This window comes from Salvelinus alpinus, chromosome 21 (assembly GCF_045679555.1).
Source record: "Salvelinus alpinus chromosome 21, SLU_Salpinus.1, whole genome shotgun sequence".
NCBI classification, from domain to species: domain Eukaryota; kingdom Metazoa; phylum Chordata; class Actinopteri; order Salmoniformes; family Salmonidae; genus Salvelinus; species Salvelinus alpinus.
This window is the reverse complement of record NC_092106.1, coordinates 15,137,678-15,151,475: the sequence shown is the minus strand read 5'-3', so window position 1 is coordinate 15,151,475 and position 13,798 is coordinate 15,137,678. Positions and strand designations below refer to the sequence as shown.

The following is a 13,798-nucleotide window of genomic DNA, read 5'->3' as shown; positions in this document are numbered from 1 at the left end:
ACTACATGATCTTGGCTTAATACTAGGCAGACATATGCCATTCACCATTCATGTACATTGCTCATACTTATTTAAGAAAGGTTATTTAAGAAATGCATTAAAAAAAACAGCTTGGCCAAAGATACAGTTGTTTTATGATAGTGCCCCTCTACCATTAAATCAACCAGACCTCTCTCAGATCTAGGCCTGTATTTAAAAAGCATTTAATAAATAAAATGACATAGACAGGGAGGAGCTGATCCTAGACCAGCTCTCTTAAACTGAGAAGCTTTGTGAAAATGGGTACTGGTCTGCTGTACTTGTACTCAGAGCTGGGACGATCAGAAGTGCAGTTCATCGGAGAGATTTTCATTCACTGAATAAAGATGTTTCCTTTCCCCCTCTCCTGGACAGTCAGACATACTACACTCTATTCACAGCACACTTCTGCACTGCAGATTCCACAACGGAGAGCACTAACACTTTAGGTAAGAACATTTGGCAACTGAATGAATCTGTAAACTTTTATAAATAACATGTAATATTATCTCTTGGTTGAAAGTATTCTCACAATCTCAGAGGCTATAATGAAGAAAGTATACAATTTACTGACTATACACTATAGAATTCTAAAGGGGTGATTTCTACAGTAATCCTACAAAATTCAGCGAGTTAAAAGAATACGTCAATGTAAAGATTTTTGCTTTATGCTATATTTACTCCTTTAAAATATATGTCTATTTAATTGTACTTTTCAATTTGTAAAGTACAAAAGTTTCTCTCTCTCTCTCTCTGTCTCTCTCTAGTCTCCTTTAGTTTCCCTTTAGTTTTCCGTCAAACACTTTTTTGTGGCTAAATAATCACACAATTTCTCAACAAAAGAAATGGAAAATGTATTTGCCAGTGTTTTAGTAGTATATATAACAGGGGTCCCCTCAGAACCAAAGAGTTCAGATTGCTCTCTTTAGGAAGCCTCAGCAATCGTGATAACAAATCACATCCAATCTGCATAAAACAATAAAACATTTTAAAATTCCTAATGATTGATTCCAGAAATAGTCTCTGTTTCATCTGCCATGCCATTATGTGCAACCATGATCAGGTTTCTTGACTTATACTATAATGATTAAGAATTACCATTTGAATTGCACGTGTTGGTTGCCTTTCAGGAAATCGTCACATCTGGCATCTGCTAGAATGTAATTTCAGCAAATCAAACCTGAGTGTTAGACTATTGGTTGTCTGGCATTCAAGACTGTTTAATCAATTTCAGACTGCTGCATATCAACACCAGTTGGTAGGAGCTCAAGTACGCACCCTGACAAAAACAAATCTAATACTGAACTACAGGGGAGGAATACGGCAAAATCCTGATAATTATTTAATCAATTTTAAATCTGCTGACTAGACAATAGGGTGAGTTACAAAGTTGCTTAGATGGTCTATTTTACATTTCTGAAGCTGAAATCTAGGAGATTGAAAAGACATTATACTAGCTTCAGATGACAGCTGTAATGCCACAGTATAGTTTCATTATTTTGGGAGTAGAACTTAAAAACTGTTTTTTAAAGCACAGTCAAAATTGAGAAACAAAAACAACAGCAGCTTATCAAGAACAAACAGGCACCAGACTATCCAAATGAACTGAACCATCAAATTCTCTCACTTTTTACCATCTTTCAATTTCATCAGTAAAACAAACATGTATTATTTGTTGAAACATGTCATTCAATTCAGAACAACTTGAGTCAGTACCAAAACCTTCGGCTCTGTAAATCTATCAGTTAAGTATTTGAGCTCTGTCCTTCAAGTTATGAACGTCTACAGCAATAAAATCAAGTCACAGACAGAGTCAGGAAATGAGAGGAGGAAGTGCGCTTTGCTTCCAAAGGTTGAGCTATCCTTCATAGTTGTGTATTCTTTGGTAAAAGTCCTGACGTACAATAACAATATAAAAGATCCAAACTGTCCCATCGTGCATTTGTGTGTGACTGGTGGTTGTGTGGATACGTTTACCAACGGCCTCAACAGCTCCAACATTACATTTTAACACTTCATTTCAGGGAAACATGCACTTAAAAAGCACTTAGTAACAACTGACAGGTAAGAGATAATTAAAAACTATCTTTACCCAGTGGAGAGCTGGAAAAGGGGGATGAGCGAGAGACAGAATGAAGAGGTATATGACAAGGTGGAGGTTTTGGCAGTTCAGCTACCGGTTAAGGGGATAGGGGACAACGGGAGAGAGAGAGGGAGAACTCACTCTGGCCAGACCTCCATTCCTCAGCTCCCCAGGGGGTACAGCCACAGTCACAGCCACAGCAGCCAGCCCTGCCGCAGGGGAGCGTAGCCAGACACCCACCCAGGACACCAGTCCCCCAAACAAACCGCTCCGGGAGGGAACCACCGCAAAGGGAAAGGCGGCAGGAGTTTTCCAATGCAGCTGGGCACCGGGCAGCTGCCAAATCGCCGCCACGCTTCTCTTCTTATTTTCTCTCTCTGTCAATCCCTCGCTCCAGAGCTGAGAGAGGCCCAGGATTGGGAGAGCAGAGGGTGAGAGAGAGAAGGAGAGAGGGAGAGTCAGCCACACAGACACAATAGATAGCCGTGGCTTTGACAATGCCTTCCCCAAACGCCAGAACCTTTGCTCCCTCTCCATGACACCCGCATTCAGCCAGACAGATTACGCTGGACACAGACAAAGGCAAGTGCAAAGAAGGACGGAAAGAATGGAGAGAGCAAGCAGGGGATAGCGGAGGGAAAAAAGGGGGTTAGGATAAATGGTAGGGTAAGATCGGCGAACTGCGCTCACCTTTCGTCCGACTCTGTTGTGTGTGTGTTTCATTCATTTTCCAAATTTTTTCACAGTAATCCATCACAAAGTTTGGCACAGAGTACCGCGACCGTAATGCGATGAGTACTGTTACGTGTTTTCATATTCAGCCCTGCGCACTTTGGGGAATATGGGAAGTGTTTCCCCCTGCATGCGGTCATTGTCCAGTCCTAGTTGGAGATTACACAGAAAAGGAAAGGAATGTGAGATAGTCAGCTCAGCTGTTGATGTTTTGCTGTTGTTTCCCCTGAATCCTTCCTGCTTCTCTAAACAGTTGCGGCATAAGGACTTTCTTGTCCCCCTCCCTCCCTTTCCACTCACAAGTATAACAGTAAGTATAAGTAGTGCCAATGAGTGTGTGTTTGTGTCTGTGTGTGTGTGGAGGGGGGGTGATTGCGTGTCTGAGTGTGTGTACGTACATGCGCGTGTGTGCGTTTGCTCGCGCATACATCCAGTGTGTTTTAATAAGGCACTGGGTCAGATGTGAAGACCTGTCTTCAGCAGCTCATTAAACTTCTCACACCAATCATTCAACAGGAGCCTATAGGACATGGGAAACACAGGAGAACAAAGGTATGCTGCACCCAATAGCACCTCCGCTACGCTACCCCGACAGAACAGACACACTTCCCTTTTTCTTAAACAATCGCAGCTTGGCTGTGCACTATGGGCAGTAACAATTCCCTTAGTAAGAAACAGACAGTTCTGCCCACTCCACAATATATTGTAGCTACAGGGGCTGTGCATACAGGTGTAGGATCTTAACTTGATCGCCTTATTGCAGGAGAACTTTCCTGCAATGCAGGAAATGTAAAACCTGTAGTGTATTTTAGGTTTAAAATGGCTTCTGAAGTTTGTAATTTCAGACTTGATTTTCCCTTACGAAAAATTCATCAACCCCTACAAAAATGTCCATTAATTATAATTCCCATTGCCTGTAGCTGCAGGAGTATTTTCCTGATGTAGCAAACTGGCTCAAATTAAGATCCTACATCTGTAGTTTCTTATAGACAGACCCAGCTGAGAAAAAAAGCTTGTTTTTAATGGTTCAGCAAAGAGAGGAAACCAGGAGGAAATGTGCAACAAAGCAGGCAGAGGAGGAACTTTTCTAGTGAACTTGGTAAGGCAAATACTGTATGTGGCAATGGAGGAGAGACTATGGAGTCTTGGCATTTACTGTCTCTCAAAGACTGGGATGTAGGATTTGATTAGAAAACTATAATACATACAAATACACAGTAGCCAATTGAAAACGACCTACCTGATCATCATGTTCAACTTGTGGACCCAAACAGACCAATACAATATTTATGGGATTTGTTTATCAGGTTTATGTTAAATCTACAATTTCTGAAGAAATGACTTTCAGTTGTAACTGTCTGTGATACAGTATAATTGAATTACACATAAATAGCTTATAAATAGTATATCTTATATCTTAAATACAGTACCAGTCAAAAGTTTGGACAAACCAAATTTACATTTTCTTTCTTCTATGTTGTAGAATAAAAGTGAAGACATCAAACTATGAAATAACACATATGGAATCATGTAGTAACCAAGGTGTTAAACAAATCTAAATATATTTTAAAGTTTAGATTCTTAAAAGTAGCCACCCTTTGCCTTGATGACAGCTTTGCACACTCGTAGCATTCTCTCAACCAGCTTCACCTGGAATGCTTTTCCAAGAGTCTTGAAGGAGTTCCCACATATGCTGAGCACTTGATGGCTGCTTTTCCTTCACTCTGCAGTCCAACTCATCCCAAACCAGCTCAATTGGGTTGAGGTCGGGTGATTGTGGAGGCCAGGTCATCTGATGCAGCATTCCATCACTCTCCTTAATGCTCAAATAGCCCTTACACAGCCTGGGTGTGTTGGGTCATTGTCCTGTTGAAAAACAAATGGTAGTCCTACTAAGCGCAAACCAGATGGGATGGCATATCACTGCATAATTCTGTGGTAGCCATGCTGGTTAAGTGTGCCTTGAATTCTAAATAAATCACAGACAGTGTCACCAGCAAAGCACCCCCACACCATCACACCTCCTCCTCCCTGCTTCAAGGTGGGAACTACACATGCGGAGATCATCCGTTCACCTACCCGCATTTTAGGAACCAAAAATCTCAAATTTGGACTCATCAGACCAAAGGACAGATCTCCACCTGTCTAATGTCCATTGCTTGTGTTTCTTGGCCCAAGAATGTCTCTTCTCATTATTGGTGTCCTTCGACCATAAAGGCCTGATTCACGCAGTCTCCTCTGAACAGTTGATGTTGAGATGTGTCTGTTACTTGAACTCTGTGAAGCATTTATTTGGGCTGCAATTTCTGAGACTGGTAACTCTAATAAATGTATCCTCTGCAGCAGAGGTAACCCTGGGCCTTCCTTTCCTGTGGCGGTCCTCATGAGAGCCAGTTTCATCACAGCGCTTGATGGTTTTTGCGACTGCGCTTGAAGAAACTTTGAAATGTTCTGGATTGACTGACCTTCATGTCTTAAAGTAATGATGGACTGTCATTTCTCTTTGCTTATTTCAGCTGTTCTTGCCATAATATGGACTTGGTCTTTTACCAAATATGGCTATCTTCTATATACCACCCCTACCTTGTCACAACACAACTGATTGGCTCAAACACATTAAGAAGGAAAGAAATTCCACAAATGAACTTTTAACAAGGCACGCCTGTTAATTGAAATGCATTCCAGGTGACTACCTCATGAAGCTGGTTGATAGAATGCCAAGAGTGTGCAAAGCTATCATCAAGACAAAGGGTGGCTACTTTGAAGAATCTCAAATGCAAAATATATTTTAATTTGTATAACACTTTTCTGGTTACTACATGATTCCATACGTGTTACTTCATAGTTTTGATGTCTTCACTATTATTCTACAATGTAGAAAATAGCAAAAATAAAGAAAAACCCTGGAATGGGTAGATGTGTCCAAACTTTTGACTGGTATTGTATATATCAGTGAAATGCATGTAATCGAAATATTCCATTTGAAGAATGTTACTACAGGGTATAGTCTGACAGCGTGGCCATATCTTATGCATGCAGTTTGTGTACAAATATGATGTGTGTGATGATGGGGTCAGTCTGTCTCCGAAGACAGAGAGAAAGAGGAAGGAAGAGATGACGAGAGGGAGAAAGGGAAGAGACAGGGAGACAGAGATAAAGAGAGAGCAAGAGACAGACAGAGAGAGAGAGAGAGAGAGAGAGAGAGAGAGAGAGATGAAGAGAGAGATAGAGACAGGCAGACAGAAAAGAAGAGAACGAGATAGAAAGAGAGAAAGAAAGGGAGAGATGAAAAGAGGGAGGGAGGAGGGAGAGTCAAGGCGAGGCCAGGAATAAATGAGGTGTCTGGTGCACATGCCCAGAAGAATAAGGCTGCTCGATACTTCTAAAGTCTTCACTTCTACTGCATGTATTATTTATTGTCCCCACTGCAGCTGTCTCAGAGGAATATTGAGATGTGTCTCTGTCAGATTCATAGCAGCTATGGGACCCAGCACAGTGCACCGAGGAGCCATTGCCATCCGTTTGACCAAAAACCCAGGGAAAGAGTATGTTGATGGGGACATCGACTCATATAAATGAGTTATAGGAGGTGTTACCAAACTTGGTTACTTAACACTGGTATAATGCATTATGATGCGGTTCAAATGCATTGTAAGACTTGTCATAAGCATGTATGACCTTCTTAAGGTATGTTATTATCATCTCACAATGACCCTGAATAAATAGCAGCCATTTTGAGTCAAGTGACATAGAGGGGTATAACTTTTTATAAGATTTATCATAAGACATTATAAAGGCTCATGCATGTTTACAACAAGTAGGCCTAATGAAGCATTATACAGTAAGTAAATGAAATGTTACCACTGATAAACTTTTACATGGTTCTTTTCTCAGACAATCTCTAATCACCAGGGAAGGTGACGGAAACTTTCCGGCCCCCTTCTAAAATATGTTAATCCTAATTTAATTAATTATTAGATAATGATCATTCATGAGGATGAGGACATTACAGCAACATTCTGCAAAAACAGATTTTTTTTTTATTCGCATAGCTTTCAGTTAAAGACAACTGAACATAACATGCTATTATTACAATATCATACAATGATCATATATGTCATGTATGATGTTCTGTCACATTCTCATCAACAAACTCAAATCACCAAATTACTCACTACAATTATGGCCGTATGAGTTATGCTACTCAACAAAAAAACTTTTCCAGATGTACATAAATTCACCCGTCTGTATGCTTTATCCCTCGGGTACTCCTGGCACATTTATTCATAGTCTGGAAGTGCCCAGAGGTTCTCACCTTTTGTCAATCTGTGGATTCATCATTATTAGGCATTTTGTCTAAACCCATCCCATGTCTGCCCAATGTACTACTGCTGAATGATGACTCGTCACTGAATTTAACATAAAGGCAGAGAATGATTTGGCTTGCCGCCTTAACAGCAGCCAAAAGATGGTTGCCTTACGATGGCGAGCCCCATACACTTTGCCACACCAAATGTACAGTACCAGTCAAAAGTTTGGACACACCTACTCATTCAAGGGTTTTTCTTTATTTTTACTATTTTCTACGTTGTAGAATAATAGTGAAGACATCAAATTATGAAATAACACATATGAAATCATGTAGTAACCAAAAAAGTGTTAAACAAATCTAAATATATTTAAAAGTTTAGATCTTCAAAGTAGCCACCCTTTTCCTTGATGACAGCTTTGCACACTCTTGGCATTCTCTCAACCAGCTTCATGAGGAATGCTTTTCCAACAGTCTTGAAGGAGTTCCCACACATGCTGAGCACTTGTTGGCTGCTTTTCCTTCACTGTGCAGTCCAACTCATCCCAAACCATCTCAATTGGGTTGAGGTTGGGTGATTGTGGAGGCCAGGTCATCTGATGCAGCTATCCATCACTCTCCTTCTTGGTCAAATAGCTCTTACACAGCCTGGAGGTGTGATTTGGGTCATTGTCCTGTTGGAAAACAAAGCGCAAACCAGATGGGATGGCGTATCACTGAAGAACGCTGTGGTAGCCATGCTGGTTAAGTGTGCCTTTCTAAATATATCACCAACAGTGTCACCAGAAAAGCACCCCCACTCCATAACACCTCCTTCTCCATGCTTCACGGTGGGAACCACACATGCAGAGATCATCTGTTCACCTACTCTGCGTCTCACAAAGACATGGCGGTTGGAACCAAAACTCTAAAATTTGGACTCATCAAACCAAAGGACAGATTTCCACCGGTCTAATGTCCATTGCGCATGTTTCTTGGCCCAAGCATGTCTCTTCTTCTTATTGGTGTCCTTTAGTAGTGGTTTCTTAGCAGCAATTTGACTATGAAGGCCTCATTCACGCAGTCTCCTCTGAACAGTTGATGTTGAGAGGTGTCTGTTACTTTAACTCTGTGAAGCATTTATTTGAACTGCAATATCTGAGGATTGTACCTCGAATTAACTTATCCTCTGCAGCAGAGGTAACCCTACTGTACCTTGTCACAACACAACTGAACTGCTCAAACGCATTATTATTAATGAATTATTATTAATTATTAATTATTATTATATATTATTATTATTATTATGGGGCGGCAGGGTAGCCTAGTGGTTAGAGCGTTGGACTAGTAACCGAAAGTTGGCAAGTTCAAATCCCCGAGCTGACAAGGTACAAATCTGTCGTTCTGCCCCTGAACAGGCAGTTAACCCACTGTTCCTAGGCCATCATTGAAAATAAGAATTTGTTCTTAACTGACTTGCCTAGTTAAATAAAGGTAAATAAAGAAATTCCACAAATATACTTTTAACAAGGCACACCTGTTAATTGAAATGCATTCCAGGTGAAGCTGGTTGAGAGAATGCCAAGCGTGTGCAAAGCTGTCATCAAGGCAAAAGGTGGCTACTTTGAAGAATCTCAAATATAAAATATATTTAGATTTGTTTAACACTTTTTTGATTACTACATGATTCCATATGTGTTATTTCATAGTTTTGATATCTTCACTATTATTCTAAAATGTAGAAAATAGTCAAATAAAACCCTGGAATGAGTAGGTGTGTCCAAACTTTTGACTGGTACTGTATATATTTATGGACATAGGTCAACATGAACTGTAAATTTTTCGACTGCATGGTGCAAAATCCGAGAATATTAACATATGGACTACAGCACTTGGCAGTATAAAATCATTACTTTAAGATATGTACTTAAGTAAGCAGGTCCTGTGGGTGGGATGGGGAGGCGGAATAAATGTATTTGTGTAATGTCTGTTGGTTTGTTCTTTTTTGTTAATAAACTAAAAAATTATCAAAACTTGATCACAAAAAAAAGGTATGATGTTGAAGCGAATCCACAGGTCCGTGGTTGAAGTCTCATAAAGCAACTGCTCTAAACATGAGTAGTCCAGACAGGACAGAAGCTGTCTGGGGAGAGGGATTTTAATGGATACTTTGGTAGAAAAGGCAGGGAAAAAAGACACCCCAAAAAAGAGAGAGAACGAATCTCCTTTTTGGCTGTTCAAATCCCTCAATAGGAGAGTTCATTCAGAGTTCGCTCACAAGTCGACAAAAAACAACAACATTCTTCGTAAACATAACATGGGTGGAAATTGACTTGGTGCATCTTTAATGAATGAGATACTAGCTTTTTGAATGGGATCATTTTAGGGCAGCAAATAAAAGCTTAGCTCCGTTCGAAAACACCAAATCAGCTGGAGGCACTTTATAACTAAGTGTAATTAAAGTGATACATCACAACTAAACAAGCCTCATTTCATTACAACAACCCTATATCTCTCACAGGCAGACAATTGTCTTTGCACCAAGGAGACAAAAGCACTGCAATAATTAGCATGAAAACAAAGATGGGCGTCGGTGTGGTGGTAAACGAGCAGTGAGCTCAGGCAGTGTTGACCACCTTCCAGATGTGCTGATCAATACAGTGTCTTTTGACCGGTATCGATACACAGCACCACGTGTGAAACTGCACGGCCGTGGAGCCGTGCAGGCGTTCTGCATTCAGAGCATGCCATTCTCCCAGCAGTGGCGAGAATGAGTAATACAAATGGTGGGTCCGAGTCGAGGCTGCAGAGGAGAGCAGCACAATCTGCAGCCAGCCAAAGCGGAGTGTGGTCGCCGGTGTGTGTGTGTGTGTGAGATGCACTGTGTGTGCAGGGCCATCAATCACACCCACCATAGGCCCTTCGCCGACGCATACGTGCGCATGCACACACACACACACTCACACATGCATGTACGCACACGCATACACACCCTCTCTCCCTCGCACACACACCCTCTCCCCCTCGCATAAGACTAACACACACAAACACAAATGCAATCTCTAATCTCCTAACACACACACACACAATCATGCACTTAGTGTCACTGCAGTCAGATTGATTAAAGTGAGAGAGGGATCAGACTTTCCTTTGCATTTCTGCACTTATTAATTCACTGACTAACGCAGGCTGACGTGCTTGGGGAGAGAATCCAGTTAAGTGTGTGGGAGCCATTAAAGCTACACCCAGAGATATACAGTAGACCACTGTTCTACAGAATGCCTCTGTTTTGATGAAAGAATGAGCTACTTTTGATCAAAGAGCAGCAGCAGCTTTTCACATTTGAAAAATGAAAGCCTGTATTCCATACAGAACTCACAAACGCATGTGTCTAGTAGGTTCTGGAGTAGGCATGCAATCTCACAGAGCTTCTTTGCAATCCAGTAGAAAATCAATTCACTTCAGTTTTCATTATATATCTCAACGCTGGTCCTCACAAGTGTACTTAAAGACGTAGTCCTTAGATGCACTTCATCTTACAGCGATGACATACACTACCTTTCCAATGGTACGATAGACTCTTCTTTGTGATTTCAATGCTACATGTGAAGTGACTGAGGTATGCAACATAAAGATGCCACAGTAAAGTCTAGGTTGGCATCCAGATCTTAAGAATAATGACAGCAATTCACAGATACCCCTTGTCTAGGCCCGACAATTGACATTGACAGTAAAACATCTAAGCAATACTGGAAATAGACAATATTTTTAATGGACACCATTCTTTTGAAGACAGAGGCATGTCGAGTGAAGTATACAGACTGACACAGACAGACGGACACAGACAGACAGACAGACAGACATATCATAAACACTGTAAAAATAACTCTGCTATTTTCCCTGTGCGATGCTCCTGTCCTTGCTATCGCTGCTTACTATGCATCCTCTCTTGCAACAAACAACCTGACAAATAGCTGGAGTCAGGATGAGTTACAACGTCACCAGCAGTCTACCAGCAATGAACCGACTGACCGGCCCTCTGCTTTACTATCTGGGTCCTGTGTCTCTAACGTTCAAAACACCATCGGCAACAAACAAATCACACCTGTTCCCTGTTAAAGTACCACCAGTAGCTAGTTTTGGGATTGGGGAGGAAACCTGATATGAGCCCCTGAGGCGCTGTACAAGGTGAGGCACTATATTTGACCAGAGCCCTGGGAATAGGGAGCCATTTGGGACTCATCCCTAGACCTGTTGATGTTGCTTTATTTTGTTTACACCAAATACAAACATACACATACGAGCAACAGCTTACAGACGCACACAAACAACGATCTCCTCTGCCCAGACCCGCATGCTCACACCCCCATCCCTAGTGCCTGCACTATGGTTTGCCACATGGCCTTCAATGTTGATGTTGCTTTAGAAAGCACATATTCATACAGTATCTACTCAGACGTATAATGAGAGGAGGGTGACTGTCACTGATTATCTCTCCCTTCCCACTAAACATATGATAAAAGATGAGGGGGAACCAGCCCAGGCCCACAGGCATCCAGGCCTCCAGGCTCCTCTATCCCGGTGACAGGCAGGGAGAGGAGACCAGGACCCACAGGCATCCAGGCCTCCAGGCTCCTCTATCCCGGTGACAGGCAGGGAGAGGAGACCAGGACCCACAGGCATCCAGGCCTCCAGGCTCCTCTATCCCGGTGACAGGCAGGGAGAGGAGACCAGGACCCACAGGCATCCAGGCCTCCAGGCTCCTCTATCCCGGTGACAGGCAGGGAGAGGAGACCAGGACCCACAGGCATCCAGGGCTCCAGGCTCCTCTATCCCGGTGACAGGCAGGGAGAGGAGACCAGGACCCACACACTCCTCAGCCCCGGCTGGTGCTGCAGCAGCACCCACCGCTGCCCCACATTCCTCTCACTTAACTGGGGCAGCTGGGGCTTAGCTGAAACTCATTTGGCAGCCAGGGCCCTGAGAGAGATGGCTGGGGAGGAAGCAGAGGAGGAGGAGGAGGAGGGAGGTGTACGGCTGGAGCTCTAGACATAAATAATGACCTGTCACGAAAGCGATCATGTGAGTAGCAGTCATTTTTGGTGAAATTAAAAAAATTGTTCTGGAGATTAATAGCTCTCTCCGTTCCTCTCCTTCACTTGTACTGATGCTTTCAGAATGGCTGCTGCACATTGAGACAGGTGAACATGTTGAATATGGAGCACACAAGATGGATGCTAAACGATCTGATATGATAGGGCTTATGAGTGGCAAGGACCTATTATCTGAACGAATTACACAAGAAAAATAACCCATTTCGCATACCTACACGGACACACACACACACACATACAGTGTAAAGGCTATATATAAAATCATATTGATTTACTTTGATAACTTTCATAATTTTTTCAACCTAGCCCTTCCTCATCTGTGTGTGGTGTTATCATCTTATGAAAAGAGGTGAATATTATATGAACAACCTGTAAGTTGGTCCTGAAGGGACTCTTCAGTATTTTGTATTTAGTGAGCTGATAGAAGTAGTGTTTTATGAACATGTGTCTTCATGCCCTGAGGTGTGATGCTCTGTGTGTGTGTGTGTGTGTGTGTGTGTGTGTGTGTGTGTGTGTGTGTGTGTGTGTGTGTGTGTGTGTGTGTGTGTGTGTGTGTGTGTGTGTGTGTGTGTGTGTGTGTGTGTGTGTGTGTGTGTGTGTGTGTGTGTGTGTGTGTGTGTGTGGGACTACAGTTGAAAATTAACCTGCTGGAGAGAAATGTTGATTAATGTGCAAATACATGTAACAAAGTAAAGGAAGTGTGTTTGTGGGTGTGTGATGCTGCTCTACAGATGGCAGCTGTGTTGGGGCCCACCTCAGGGGGGTTAGACCAAACCACAGTCCACACAGGAGAGAACACCAGTCATTCCACAACGTCCTCCGAGGCAGATTCGGTGTTCTTTGCCACTCACGCCCTATGACAAAACAAACAGCATTTGTGATGTTTGGCTCGCCGCCAGGATTTCAGAAGAAAAATATATATAAATCTTTCCCTGTTTGTCTCGAGTCACGCTGCCCAACTGCTGTCAGAGACTTGTGGGTGTCGAGATCAGCTCAACCCCCCCCCCCCCAACTGACTCCCTCAGGACAGGGGAGGTTTGTTATTTATGTTTAAGAATACTGCTAGTTGACTTTTCTTTCCATTCCCACTGTACTTTGGGTTGGGCGAGCGTAAATATTCCAGCATCGTACGTAGGACACTGCTCACACACACAGTGGTGTAAAGTACTTACTGTAAGTAAAAAGTAAGACATAAGTAGTTTCTTTAGGGTATCTGTACTTTTACTTTACTATTTACAGTATAATTTTGACAACATTTACTTTTACTTCACTACATTCCTAAAGAAAATAATGCACTTTTTAATCCATGCATTTTCGCTGACACCCAAAAGTACTCGTTACATTTCGAATGCTTAGCAGGACAGAAGATTTTTCAAATTCCCCACTTATCAAGAGAACATCCCTGGTCATCCCTACTGCCTCTGATCTGGCAGACTCAAATGCTCAAAAACCACAAATGCTTCGTTTGTAAATGATGTCTGAGTATTGGAGTGTGCCCCTAGCTATCCATGAAATGAAATAACAAAAAAATTGTGCCATCAATTTTGCTTAATATAAGGAATG

At 42.1% G+C, this 13,798-nt stretch overlaps 1 long non-coding RNA gene across 4 annotated transcripts in view; it reads right to left on the bottom strand.

The window, feature by feature from the left end:
• LOC139548581 (uncharacterized) overlaps window positions 1-13,798 on the bottom strand; it is a 138,121-nt gene that overhangs the window by 110,587 nt on the left and 13,736 nt on the right. The window contains exons 1-2 of one of the 4 annotated variants that reach the window (XR_011669721.1): window positions 2,792-3,259; window positions 2,243-2,500 (exon numbers count right to left, since the gene is read on the bottom strand). The exons of the other annotated variants lie outside the window; for them this stretch is intronic. This is a non-coding gene — a long non-coding RNA (uncharacterized lncRNA). Of the gene's footprint in view, window positions 1-2,242; window positions 2,501-2,791; window positions 3,260-13,798 lie in introns of those variants that run through there. 4 annotated transcript variants of the gene reach the window in all.